The sequence below is a fragment of the Coturnix japonica genome, chromosome 2 (genome assembly GCF_001577835.2).
Source record: "Coturnix japonica isolate 7356 chromosome 2, Coturnix japonica 2.1, whole genome shotgun sequence".
NCBI classification, from domain to species: Eukaryota; Metazoa; Chordata; class Aves; order Galliformes; family Phasianidae; genus Coturnix; species Coturnix japonica.
This window is the reverse complement of record NC_029517.1, coordinates 109,593,950-109,608,058: the sequence shown is the minus strand read 5'-3', so window position 1 is coordinate 109,608,058 and position 14,109 is coordinate 109,593,950.

The following is a 14,109-nucleotide window of genomic DNA, read 5'->3' as shown; positions in this document are numbered from 1 at the left end:
CTTCCTTCCTTCCTTCCTTCCTTCCTTCCTTCCTTCCTTCCTTCCTTCCTTCCTTCCTGCCTGCCTCCCTGCCTCCCTTCATCCCTTGACTGGACCCTTCCCTGTTTTTATCTCCTCTTGGAGATAACTTTGAGAAAGAACTTTTCCAAAGCCCGTTGCTGAAGATGTGATTGCATCTCCTTTATGATTCTTCCTTACACAAATTAGTCTTCTCTTTTATTCATATTCTCAGTCATTCAGCTGGCACCACCTGTCACAGGTTATGTCCTCCTTCATCTTAGCTGGGCAATCTTTCCTGTTCTTATAGATCCCATCTTGCATTTCTAACTAGTCCTTCTGAATGGCCAGGACAGGCAATGTGTTCTCTGTGTGGTTATGTTGTCTTTCTTTTCCTCCCTTCACACACATTCCTTTGGTATAACTCACTCCAGATTTTCCTTAGGCTATTTTATAGGCTGCTGGCACATGAGTATTCCTTTATTTTCTATCATTAATATGTGCTTTCCTACATCTACTTGGTTATTCTTCAAACAACACATGGCTTCCCTAAAATCTGCATACTGTTATGTGCTTTGATGATTAACTGGTTTAGCACAACTATAAACAATACATTTATGCTGTGAATATCCTTCACTTGAAGTGGAATGTTTGAACGTTTTGCAAAGGCGTTTTATAAGCCTGTAAGAATCAAGCTTCAGTCCACTGTAAACCACTGCCATTATTGGTATACTATCTGGGGCAAATACCTTGACTATGACATCAATTATATGCTCATCAGCTGGGTAGTATAGTTCAGGATATGATAGATAATAACACAGAGGCGGTATGGAGATCTCCAGGTCCAGCACCTACTTAAAATGGGGCTGGATGCAGCAGGTTGCCCAGGACCTCAGGATACACACTCACTACGTGCCTCTTGCTGGTGTTTGTGCCACTGGCCACTGCCCTCTGAGCCAGAGTGGTGGCCAGTTCTCCTTAAAGCAAACAGTTTTTTTTAATGCCTTAGTATACACGACGTTGAATTGAAGTCTTTGTTCCAACTTTTTCAAGCCGTACTTGTCCATTTGCTGTTTGTCTACTTCTTGTGTGTGTTTTCTGTTTATTTTTCCCTGCAATTCCTATACTTTATTTGGTGTTACTTTCTTTAGTTCTCATGGGCCTGTCTGCCTCCCGTGAGTGCTCTGCTAAATAACACCTAGAGAACAAGATCATTTTGCTGGACACAGACTGGTACCCAGCATGTCCTGACTGGCATCATTGTACCTGGACTTTAGGAAGAACTTTTTCATGGGGAGGTGCTCAAGCATTGAAACAAGTTGCCCAGGAAACTTGTTGGAGTTCCCATCCCAGGAGGTATTTAATAGAAATATGGATGTGGCACACAGTTTAGTGATAAGAAAGTTTAGTGATGGGACTCGGTAGGTCAGGCTGATGCTTGCACTTGGTGATTTTCCAAGATCTTTTCCCACACAGATAGTCCTGTGATGCTATGGGACATCCATATGCACTTCTGGGTAAAGCTGAGGGCCCACAACAGACCCATGCCCTCTTGAAGTAGCAGATGGCGTCCAAAAGGACCCCTTAGGGCACCTTCAGGGCTGTAAATAACTTATTTAGGCAATTGAATTGACTCCCTCTTACCGAGTCCATGTTTTTCAGCCCTTCCCACTAGCTGAAATGACTATGAACATGTTTGTTTTCTTCCTGAAATAACTGTTTTTTCTCCACCCCAACAGGTGAATATCACTGGCCTATATTCAGCATGCCTAGACTGCCTTTGTGAAGTCTGGACTCTAACTGCAGATACCCATCAACCTGTCTGAAGCTTTTGCAGATAACAATTTCACTCTTGTAAATATAGCAACTGTGTGTAGCAGGATGCTCCTGGTCTGAGCTTGCTTCTGGGCCGCAGGCAAGTGTTCACCCTGCTTCTGTCAAAGCTCAGTCCTTTGCTTTTTGAAGTCTCTCCCTCAGCTTTCACTTTTGCTGCATGCAGCGTATCCATCTGTGGTTTCCTAATTTAAGCCTCTGTTTGTTTTTCTTCTTTGTCCTTCAAGAATTTGCTGTTGGTCTTTTGCCAGGATGCAGAACACACGTGGCCATTTTGTGGGAGAGGATCAAAGGATTTGAAAACATCAAAACTGAAGTCAGCAGCTTTTTCTGGGTCTCGATTCCCTCCTTGCTATCGCTAAGGATTCCCTAGATCCTCTGACTCTACTTAACCATAAAATATCTAGTCTGTTATAAATGCCCTGAAAGTGTTTCAGTTTTGCATATTTATATATACTGAGAGGATATACCTATACAAACAAATATATATTTTAAAACCACCTGGCCCAGTCTGTGTGCTTCTCCCACTGCGGAGTGTACGGGATATATGATGGTCAACTTCCAGCTGGAGGTTCTAAAGCCTCCAGTGGCCCAGTAAAGTGAAAATCACAGTAGCAAAGCATGGTAAGCCTGCTTTTCTTGGATGGACGTTAGGGAAAATTGCTTCTCAGGAAGAGTGTTAATGCACTGGCACAGACTGCCCAGGGAGGTGGTGGAGTCACTGACCCTGGAAGCATCCAAGAAGAGGGTAGATGTAGCACTGAGAGATGTGGTTGGTCGGCATGGTAGGGATGGATCAACAGTTGGACTGGTTGATCTTAGAGGCATTACCAACCTTTATGATTCTGTGGTTCTCTGTATTGCAGCTATCGGTCATGGAGAGCTTTCCTCTCCTGGATGCTATGGGAAATTACAGCAGTGTTTTACTGTGAAAATCTTTGTTGTGAAAATACAGTGCTGATGAGCTAACAAGAACTGCTTTGGTAGGAAATCAGTTAACAAGCCTGAAGCTGATGCTGGGCTTTCAACAAGATTCAACTGATCCAGAAGCTTTTTGCATATTTGTGTCAGAACAGCTCATGTAGCCAAAGAGGAAAAAATAATGCTGGTGTGACCAGCATCCCTGTCTGTGAAAACAAGGGGTAATCGCTTGTAAAATTAGAACTGAATCTAAGATGTATGTTGGCGTGCATATGCAGTGCAAGATGTCTTAGGGGAATAATACATATTTAGTCTGAATCTCTGTTCATGAGAGAGAGAATTGGGGCACAGGCCTCGCAGGGTCTTCTTGCCTGGAGTGGATGCTACCAGCTGGGTAAGACACAAGTATTTCATTATCTCCAGCAGCCAAATCTTTCTGTGCCCTCTGGAAGGTGTTGCCTGCCATTTTTGTAACCAAAGGGGGAGTTTTCTGATCTCAACCTGGAAAATGCACTTTGGAAAGCCTGGCTTTTCCTTTAAGCCACAGTGACAGCCATGAGGTGGGCTGGCTGCAATGCCGAGGCACCTTCCTGCTGCTGCTCCCTTGAGTGAGATGGACTGCCTTACAGCCAGGCAGCCAACAAGGTGTGGGTCATTGAAACCAGGGCTGCACGAATGCTCATTACCATAAGAAAGAATGGCTTTGGTGTTTGGCTTGACAGGTGAGTTCAACCACGGTGCTGCTCGCTGCAGCTCACCCTGCGGCCTGTGTGCTCACCCAGGGCAGCACTTCACCCTCACTCCTGTTGGAGCCAGGAGCGTCTGGCCTGAGAGGAGGAAGGCACAGGGCTGTGTGTTATTGCTTTGCTCTGAGGGTGACAGCAGTGCCTGGAACACTTCAGTTTCTGTATATACTGCACAGGTGCCAACCGGAGTCAAAATGGCCTTTATAAGGCAAGGATTTGCAGCTTGCCATCCTCCATCTTTAGCCTTTGCTGTGGCTACATACTTAGTGGGGCTGTGCAGGGCACTGGTGGAGCCATTTTTGTCACGGATGGATCTGGGTTGGTCCCAGCAGCAACAGGCTGCAGTATTTTCACTAGTGCCTTTGGTACGGGTCACCTCAAGAGTTTGCCACCCCTGATGCAGGGGCATGAGTGCTCTGCATGCATCCGTATTCTGGAGCATATTCCTTCCTGACCATACCCTGAGGGCTTCTCTCTGTGTTGATGTCCCGAGATACAGAGTGCCCGGTTTGTTCCTAGAAAAGCAGGCAGGCAGTAAGCCTTAATAAGCAGAAAACAAGACATACCTTACACAAAACCAGCAGCTTTTCACACAACTGCAGGCTGGGCTGGAAATCTGCAGAAGTGGCATCACATTGTCATAGAAATCAAATCAGAGAATTTTATTCTGCCAGGTGGCATATGGAGTAAGATCCACAAGCATTGGAAACTGTGTATGTGAGATTTTCTTATATTGTTAGTTTTCAGATCTCTGAAATGGCTGTTCAGTTGTTCAGCACTAGCTGAGTAAAATAGATATTGTATAGATACATAGCTTGATGTAATCAATGTGTGATCTTCATCCTCAGTGCAGGTGGTGAAAGCTTCTTGTTGCTAAGTATCTGCATGTGAAAATTATAGAGTACACCAAGACTAGCAGCATAGCAGCTCTCCAGGTGAGAAAATTAAACTGCTGACTTAGGAAAACAAATTGGATTGGGAAATGTAAGATCTTTAGGGTTTCCTGAAGCAAAAGGAGATGATAATGGTGCTAGAACTGGCTGGAGAAAGTTCAGCTCCTGTGAGAGTGACTGGGGTGTTTTGCTACTAGGAAGGTTTGATTCTGCATTTACTCAGCCCAGCTTTATTATTAACTTTAGGAGAGTTAATGCTCATCTACTCCCACATATGTGACAGCAGAAGCAAACATTTTTTCAGCTCCTGAGACTAACAGGGTGATTCTGAACAGATTAATAGATGTGAGCTAACAGTGAGGGGCTAAGACTTCTCTGGATAACAGTGATGCTTCCCATTTGTCATCTGTATCTCATTACATGGGAAAGTAATTATTGCAGTTAAGAAAAAAGAGACAAAGAAATCCATGGACCTATCAAAGGTGAAGTAGGCAATTGCTGAAAGAGCTTGAAATAAGAGCTTATTTCTCATGACTTCTGAATCATTTGCACATTCAAACACAACGTACCATATACCGGGACATTAGTCTCTTCCCATTAAAGCTGGGTAACTATCCACTGCAAGCCTAACCCAGGTCTAATGTGAACTCACAATGTTATTCCTGTTGAATTACTCAGAACAGAAAAGTTAATGCCATCTGGAAGAAGACAGGTTGCACCTGATCAGAAAAGAAAAAGGTCTTTGGGGATAAAATTGTCCCTTCAAACTCCTCTTGAACACATTTGAACTGGCAGGAAGATTTCATACCCCTTCAGCACCTTTTGTTAGATAACTGTGATGCATTTGGGCTGACAGCAGGAGCCCTCCCGTTGGAGCTCTCCCACAGAGTCACTGCTGCATGTGACACACCTGGAAGTAAAGGAGCAGCCAGATGTGAAGCCTTTTTGATGCTGTTTTCCATCTGTTTTACTCTGAGCACACAATGTGCAACTCACCATCATTTCTAGGGAAACAAAATTGTCTAACACCTCTATGTGTGTGTGTCCTTCTTGTTAACATCTTTCAGTCCACCATAGCTTTGACCATATTTTATACCAGGGTATATGTCTCAGAATAAAATGCTGTTCCTGCATATCCCATGTAAATAATTAACCTGGCAAAGGGGATAATTGGATCTGAGTGTGAACAAGATCTGTCCTAATGACTTCTGATACTGATGGCTGGGTTGTACAGCTGGACCTGGCAGACAGCAAGCATATGGATGACAAAATACTGTTCAGAAAAAGTGTACAATCAACTATGTTAAGGTTTCATCTACACAAGCCAACCAAGAAACAAAAATACTCAGGGATTCATTCAAGGGACCTCACTATTTACACTGCAAATGGAGCCTGTCAAGGAAGAAGTAGGACAATGAATGCAATGAGCAGAGGGTGTTGGCTCCACATTTGTTTTTCATTAAAAAAATTATCTGGCTTCCCACAGATCTTAGTTTTTTTTTACCTGTGATGTATCCCCAGGGTTTTACATAGGAATGTGCTAGAAGTGCCCAATTGTGCTTTATTGCAAGTCAAGCTAGTGAGCTTATTCACTCAGGAAAATAAGTGATAATGGACCTCTTCACTGACAAAACCACTAGTTAAATGAGTATATGTTTCTTCTCCAAACATAAAGCACTGATTTTTTATGTAGAACAATTACATTGGAGCTGTATTTCAAGTAGGAAAAAAAAATGAGAGACTGAAAGAAAGATTTGAGGTTACCTGCTTCATACAACACATACACCCTTACTCTAGTTAGTCTCAGGAATAACTTGATACTGGAGACAACGGTTCTTCTTTCTTCCCTCAGCAGAAATGGATAGACTACTATCACACGGACACGGCCCACATTCCAAGTGCTTAATTACCCTATGCCTCAGCATCAGCACTTATAGCAGAAGTTATCCAACATGTGCATGAAGAAGAAAGAGCAGCAGCTCAGAAACAACACCAGTGCTCCTTCAGTTCTGAGCTCAGGCTCTGCATCCTCACCACAGCTTTAAGAATACAGCTTTCCTTCTGGGTATATGGTGATAGTCCTGAAGTTCAATTCAGTATACAGTACAAAAGGCTTAGAGCTCCAAATTCTATCAGGTTCTATTCTATTCAAATATTTCAGAAGGGAGGGTTACTATGTTTAGGAAGGGACAAAGAGCTGGGGGAAGAAAGTAAGGAAGGAAGCAAGGGAGAAAGGAGAGGAGGGAAAGAGGAAGGGAGGGTGGGAGGGGCCTGCTATTTAGGTTACAAAAGCTAGTGCTGGAAGAGGAAATGATTTAATTGCTTATGCCACTGTAATTCTTTCCCTTCAGTGCATGCTTAGGGCAGTGTTGATGTTAATGTCAGAACCATAACTACATTAAGTAGCTCCCATGCTCACTAACAGAACAGTGGACAGTAATGGATGGAAAACAGAACAAGAGTGAGATGGCACAGATCTATTATTTCCTAGCCTTGATGTGCTGGAATTTGCAATCCAAATAGTGTTATTTTTAAAAAAAGCTCATGTTTTACTGAATCAGGGCAAGTTCTCCAACTGTTAGGATCAGAAAAAGACAGAGAAGTCTCTGAGGAGCCGTGCTGGGAAGATTCACAGCCAAAGAAGTGACAGTTGGAGATGGAGCTGCTCACAGTTTCTAGAAGATTGATGCGTTTGGAGAATAGGACATCATGTTTGTGGCAGAAGAGAAGCAAGCTTTTGTCCCATGGCACCTAGTCTGGTGTAGGAGTAGGATCTGAGCATCAGTTCTGCTTTGCCATAAGCCAAATGTGCCAGCTGCCAGGCTAGCATGAGGAACATTCTTTCCTCTTTCTACCTGGTTCTAAAGGATTTAGTTGCTGTCTGGCTTCTAAAGGTCAGCCAAGATTGTGTTCACCCAGACAGTCCTCACCGAGTGGTTGTTGAAGTGCACTTCTGACACGGGATTCAGTATGTGGGCTATGCGGGTATTTCAAAACTCCTTTGTTTTGAAGGGTGACTGTGAACACTGAGGAAGCTCTGCTATAGTCTTTCAGGCACCCACTCTCCACGGATGCTCTGTGGTCTGGGTGCCAGATGCAGGAAGGGGCACAGCTCTGCTCCTACTTCCATGTGTGTTAGTGAAAGAGGGAAGCAATGACCTTGAGCAGACTGAATTGCTGCTGGGGTGTGTAGTCACTGCGGTATGCTGCCAGAGAAGAGGGGGAAGTGTTTCAGTTTGATTACTCTCTAGTGATTGTATGGAGCATCTGAGCAATATGTCACATGGATTGGATTGCTTCCCGGAGCCAAGTGCTTAAAATTACAATGAAGTGGCATCCATATGCACCTCCCTGTGCAGCCCATTCCAGCACCTAACCACAGAAGAAATTCATCCTGATATGCAGCCCGAACCTTCCCTGGTGCAACATGAAGCCATTATCCCTTGTCCTATTGCTTTTACCTGGGAGAAGACACCAGCCCCCACCTCACCACAACCTCCTTGCAGGCAGTTGTAGAGAGCAGTAATGTGTTCATTAAGGATAGTAGTGCTGTCCCATCAGGCAGTAATGCATCCAAGAAACTTTAGAAAGAAAGACAGCTCCGTGGAACTCAAACTCATGCTTGAATTAGGGACACCTAAGGAAACACCAATTTCACAGCAAGAAAATAAACAAATCTTGAAAATAGAAGTCTTTTTGGGTGAGGAGTGTCTTATCAGTGTAGAGAAATAACTGATGGGAGGGTGTAACAAAGGCATAATAAGAAGAAATAAGGCATATGTTGTCTACTAATCATATAACAACCTTATGGCGTGGTAGCTGGGCTCAGTAGTCTTTGTAGATCCCTTCCAATGGAATACTGCTTCTAATTTAAATACAACATCAGGAATAACAAAAAGATGTAATAGAAAAAAATAATAAAAAATAAGACAAAGACAGACTCTTGTCAGTAGTACTCAATGAAAGGACAAGAGGAAATAAGCACAAATTAAAATACAAGAATTTCTGCTTAATTGTAAGGAAAAATAATTAAAAATAATAAAAATTAATTCTTTATTACAAGAGTGATCAAACTTTGGCTCAGGGATGCCCAGAGATGTTGTGGGGTCTCTGTCCCTGGAGACATTCAAACCCCAATGAGGCATAATCCTGAGTATTTTTCTTTCCTCTTTGCATGGAGTTGAACTGGATGGTGTCCAGAGGTGCCATCCAACCTCAGCCACTGTGTGATTCCATCATTCCATGAAATTCACTTCCATGATGCATGACATGCAGTAGCTAATTCCAGCAACAGTCAAATCATCACTCTCAGCATCTACAAACCACAGGTTGAAAGCTGAAAGGCAACAGTGCATGCTGGAAACTTTGTACTATTGATGTGATATGGTTCCTTAATTAAATAACTTAGGAAGTATCATGTAAAGGACTGGCCAAAGGTGTCTTCTCTGTAGGATCTGGTTGCTGATACACGGAAATATAGTAGGTCTTTGTACTGATCAACACGCTTGCTGTGCAGTAGAAGTAGAAATCTGTGCCTTCATCAATATCTTCAGTATCTGTACACACAACCATGTTCCTTGAACAGCTTTTCATGAAATACAAACAGTGAGAACAGCACAGGTTTGTTTGTTTGTTTGTTCGTTTGTTTAAAGATCCTACTAGGGAATATTGTGCTTAAAATATTACATTTGTATTGTCCAAGTGACTTCTTGGGTACAACTCAATTGGAGTTCTGCAGTGTTTCAGTGTATGTTGTTTGTTGCTTTGAAACACCATTAGTTCAGGAACTGAGAACATCTGGGATTATTTTTAATGATGCACTTAACTGAATGTCCTTTTAATGATGCATGAATATATAAACACAACCCGTACATCCCCTTGTTTTTCACACTATGCATTGTCACAGGTTCTCAAACCTGTTTAAATTCCTTCCTCTACATTGTATCACCCTTGCATCATTCTTCAGGTACCAGAGCATCCTATGAAATCTGATTCTGTTGGATTCAATCACTGACTGGGCATGTAGGTGCTGGATGGACAGGTAAGGTGACTACAGAGGTTGGGAACATCAGCAATCAAGAAGACGCAGAGCAGTGCGGGTTTTTGCTGTTATTTTTACATTTATATATATATAAACTATATATATATATTTGAATGAGAAACACCTCTAAGTTTTGCACTTGGAGTCTTAGATTTGCATTATATAGTTAGTATTTGAAGTTGCAAAGGGTCTCCTTGCTGTCCCAAGGTTGTTATATATCAGCATTAGTAGTAACATATTTGTTTATAATAGAAAACCTTCCCCAGGCAGCAAACAGCTTGATGGTGACTTCATGGCAGTCTGTTCTGATGTCTCAGCCTTTCTGCTACTCTTGGTTGTTAATTTAGTCTAATTGTCAGATATTAACCATAATGTTACAACAGACTACAGAGACAAAGCCTATTAAAATAATCAGTGTTTGATCTTAAAGAAAATCAACTCCAGCTGTCAGTGTTTGTGGGTGGGAGTTTGTACATCCCAAATGAAGTGATTCTTGTATCATTAGCATTTATGGACTACCCATGCGCATTTTGTGTTGGAAAGGCCAAACTCTGTTCTTCAGAGAAACAAATAACTATGGCACAGGAACAGCCCTGTGCAATCAGAGTCTCTGGAGGAAGAGGAGGCTGTGGTTAAAGCTCCGGGGTCTGGAAAACCAGAGATCCGTTTCCTACTCCACCACACATGTCCTGTGTGAACTCCAAAGAGCCCATTGCAGCTGATCCAGGAAAGCAATCAGGTGCCTAATGTAACACCTGGGTGGAATTTGCCTGCTCACATCAATTAGCAACAAACCCGTTTTGTCCCACAGCACCTACCTCTTTTTGGACCTCTTCCTGTGTTTTTATCTGTGATGTTTCTTTAGTGCCCAATAACTTATTTCCCCAGCTGCTCTTGGCTAATTTGTGCTGATGATTTTGCTGCTATTTTAGGTCCACCTTCAGGTTTACAAATTGAATATCCCCACCCTATGAAGGGACCAGCATAGTGGGAGAGTACGCCCAAAGCTTGGATTCAGCAGGAAGAGCAGACATTTATAGTGAAATATATCCTGACACTGGGCTGAAGCTGGTGCCAGTCATGCTTCCTTTTCATGCAATACCTTTGTTTTCAGTTAATCCCTTTTCCACCAGGTAGTAGATGAGAAACATGAAGCCCTCTGGCATAAATTTCTGTTTACATTATTTGGTGGCAATAAAAGTTGTGCTTGTTTGAAGTCTTTAGGACAAGATATCCTCTCCAGGTTTGTTTTCTGTTTTTTGGGATTTTCTTATGTCACAAAGCATACCAAGACATCTCACACAGACATCACACAACCCACTTTCAGACTCTCCTGGTGGGTTTATTATTGTCAGAGAGACAAGTGGAGCTGTTTTATTTTTCCAGGTAGTAAGCTAGATATGGGATGTATGAGAGGTGCTACATGCAGTAACTCCAGAGCTGTGCAGCCTATGCACACAGACTTGCTCATGTCTTCTCCAGGGGCAACTGCTTTTCACAAATGCCCCCAAAGCATCCCGATGAGAATCCTGATGGTACATCAAACACTCAGCAAATGGCTGAAACCTTTCCAGCGGGACTCTAAGGAACAGCCTTGTCAAACAACCTCAGCGGTTACAGAGAGAGAAAGCCTGGGGGAGAAAGTGCTGTTTCAAATGCGTACACATCCATTTATTTTCTAATTTGCTACGGTTTAAGATTATGCAGATATACAGAAGTGGTTTAGCCTGGAGTTAAGGCAGCTGCGGAGGGTGTGCAGGCATAAAAGGGTGTGTTGTTTTGGCTTCTTTGTTTAGGAAGATGATCCTTTTTTTTTTAATTGCTGCTGTTGTTTGTTTGCTCAGTGGTGGTGCTGGTAGGTTTTTGGTTTTATCTTTTCCCCTGAAATATGTGCGGCAGGAAGAACAGAGAAAATACACTGCCACACAACTTCTTTTAAGCAGCAGCTGAGAAATGCGTGCTTCCCCCTGGCTGCCCTCACTGAGTGTTTGGCCACAGGCGACAGGCACAGATGGAGAACTTCATGGCTGTCACCCACCGTAGTGACAAAGCCTTCACAGTCAGGTGCCCATCAGAGCTTAGGAGCTAGATCTCTCTTTTGGAACGTGACTAATGAGCTTGATTTTATTAACAGAGTTTGTTTGTTTGTTTCAATAGCTGCAAATACCCATGCACATTTCAACCTTGAAGAATAAAACCCACACCTTAAGTTCACCTACATAACAGATAATTCAGACTGGGAGTTATAGCCCATTACATGGAAATGAGTACCCAATTAAATTCTCATTCCGAACACATGCATATAATGGCCAAGTATTCAGGCCTCATAACAGATTCCAGGTTCTGTAGAAATACCTTCTGCATCCCGACTTCAGCGGAGCTGGAAGGCTGTGAACTCCACCCACGGTGACCTACATTTTGGCTTGTTAGTCAGTCTCCACGCAAGAACTGCTCACCACAAGATGCCACTAGCAAATTACTGAGCTAGCATCCAGCTCTCCTAACCACACACAAAACAGCTCAGTTTGGGAGACTCTTGCCAAAATAAGCACATCCTCACCCACTTTGGGCTGTTTGTCTGAAAGCAGAAAAAGTTAAGGATTTCTCTGGAAGACGGTTTGTTTTTTCTTCTTTTCTGGCTGGAAGGTAAAAGGTCCTTGTTTCCGTGTTGATGTACTTCCAAACTCTGTAAATTCTCTTCATGTAGAAATCCCTGTTCTAAAATACATATTGAAAAACTCGGCCTTTGGATTTGTTTTTTTGGCTTGTCCGGATCTTGGTGAAGTGAAGACAGGACTTGTAGAAAACCAAGTTTGGCAAGTCCGATCTAATGCAAAGAAGCACAGCTCTGTACTGTAGGGCCCAGCCTCCAGGAGCACACTGCTCCACACAGTCCCCATGGGCACAGCTCCCTCAGCCCTTCTGCCCCATTGCGGGTTACTCTGCACAGCCTGCAGCTCCATCCCGGGGCTCATCCTGCAGGGGTATCCATAGGCTGTGGCTCCTTCAGACCTCATCCACTGCTGCCCTGTGGGCTCCTCTCCATAGACTGTATCACCAGCCTGAAGCCTGCTGTGACCTGTTTCTGTCTGACATGGGAACAACTCCTTATCTCTTCTCGCAGACCCCTCCACAGCAGTCCACATAAACCCAACATACTACCCATTTGGAGGCAGCTGATTCCAGAGTAACAGTGACCAAAGAAGTCACTTAGAGCTACTGCGCTGTCTGTCTGCAGAGGCTGATGCCAGTTTTCGGGCTGCTAAATTCTGCGTATCTTTGAATGTGACATCTTATGATCATTTTTGAATGACTTAATGTGCAAATTTGCAAATAATTTATGTGAACATATGTCTCACATAGTAAATAAATCTTTTCAGAGCTGTGGTAGGCAACTGGCTGCTTGGAGCTGTGAAGTTTAGACAAGCAGAATGCACATGGGTTTCAGGGGAGTATGCTGTGTGAAAGGTGGATTTATGGAGCTGCACGAATAGATGCAACATCTGGACTTACCGTGTGGTTTTTGTTTGCTGCCTAAGAGCTGAGTGAGGATGGCTGGGATTTTGGATAGCATCTATGGTTCTTCCTGACCTGAATTAGAACCCAAATAGAGCCACAGTGAGGTATTTCCTTCATCAAAGAAAGAAGATGATTTTGAAGGTGATGCTGAGGGAAACCATAGCTTCACTTTACCTTTCTCCCCTACCCTCCCCCCCTCTCCTCTTCCCTCTCCTCCCTCTTCCACTTTCTCTCCCCTCCTCTCCCCTTCCTTTCCCTTTCCCTCCCCTTCTATCACCCCTACCCTCCCTTTTTCTACCCAGGTCAACTAATGGATCCCATTTACAAGGCAGCCCTGCAAACAAGCAGTGTCTGCACAGCCATGAGGGCAGCATGATGATAACAGTGTGGAGGTGGGGACATGCAGCTCTGGAGAGACCCACAAGCAAGCTTTGCTAGTGAAGAAAATAAAACATGCAGTTTTCATTCATAAATAAAAAGAATTTATTTCTGGAATTAACTTGGCATTTAATGATATTCAACAATACTGTGTGGAATTAGAGGCCAGGAGGGGAGGAGGAATCCGAGGGTGGAGACTCAAAGCTATAATCTAGGTGTATGACTGCCCAGTAGTTTGTATAGTTTACAAACTGTTCTGGCAAATGCTCCCACCTGAGTTTACCACGAGAAAACTGACCTATTTGTTTTTAGAGATAACTAATTTCATCGGCTCAGGATGTATGTAATTAGTAGCCTTCAGTATGCTAAGCCATTTTGGGAGCTTGGGTTTGAATTGGTCTTGGGACTATTACCACACTCATAGGAGAAACTGTCTTGAAACAAAGCTCCTTTATTTACAGTGACTTCACTTTGGTCCAAACTAATAAAGTCAAGTAGTTGCAATCATTTGTGCTGGTGGCTGTTGACACAGTACAAGACCAGGGATTAATGTTGAATAGCCACATTTTGAATAGCTCGGAGAACAGGTTTCTTGCATGCATCGGTTAATTAAAGACAAGTTATAAAGGTAACTGAGCGTGAATTTCTTGAAGCTTAAGTTCCTGTAGTCTGAGTCACCCCCAGAAGGGAGAATTCAAGGAGTCCTTGTGCACTGCAGGACTTAACAGTCAGCCGGAGACTGGCGTGCTGCCGGACATGAAGTAAGGCAGCTGGGACTTGA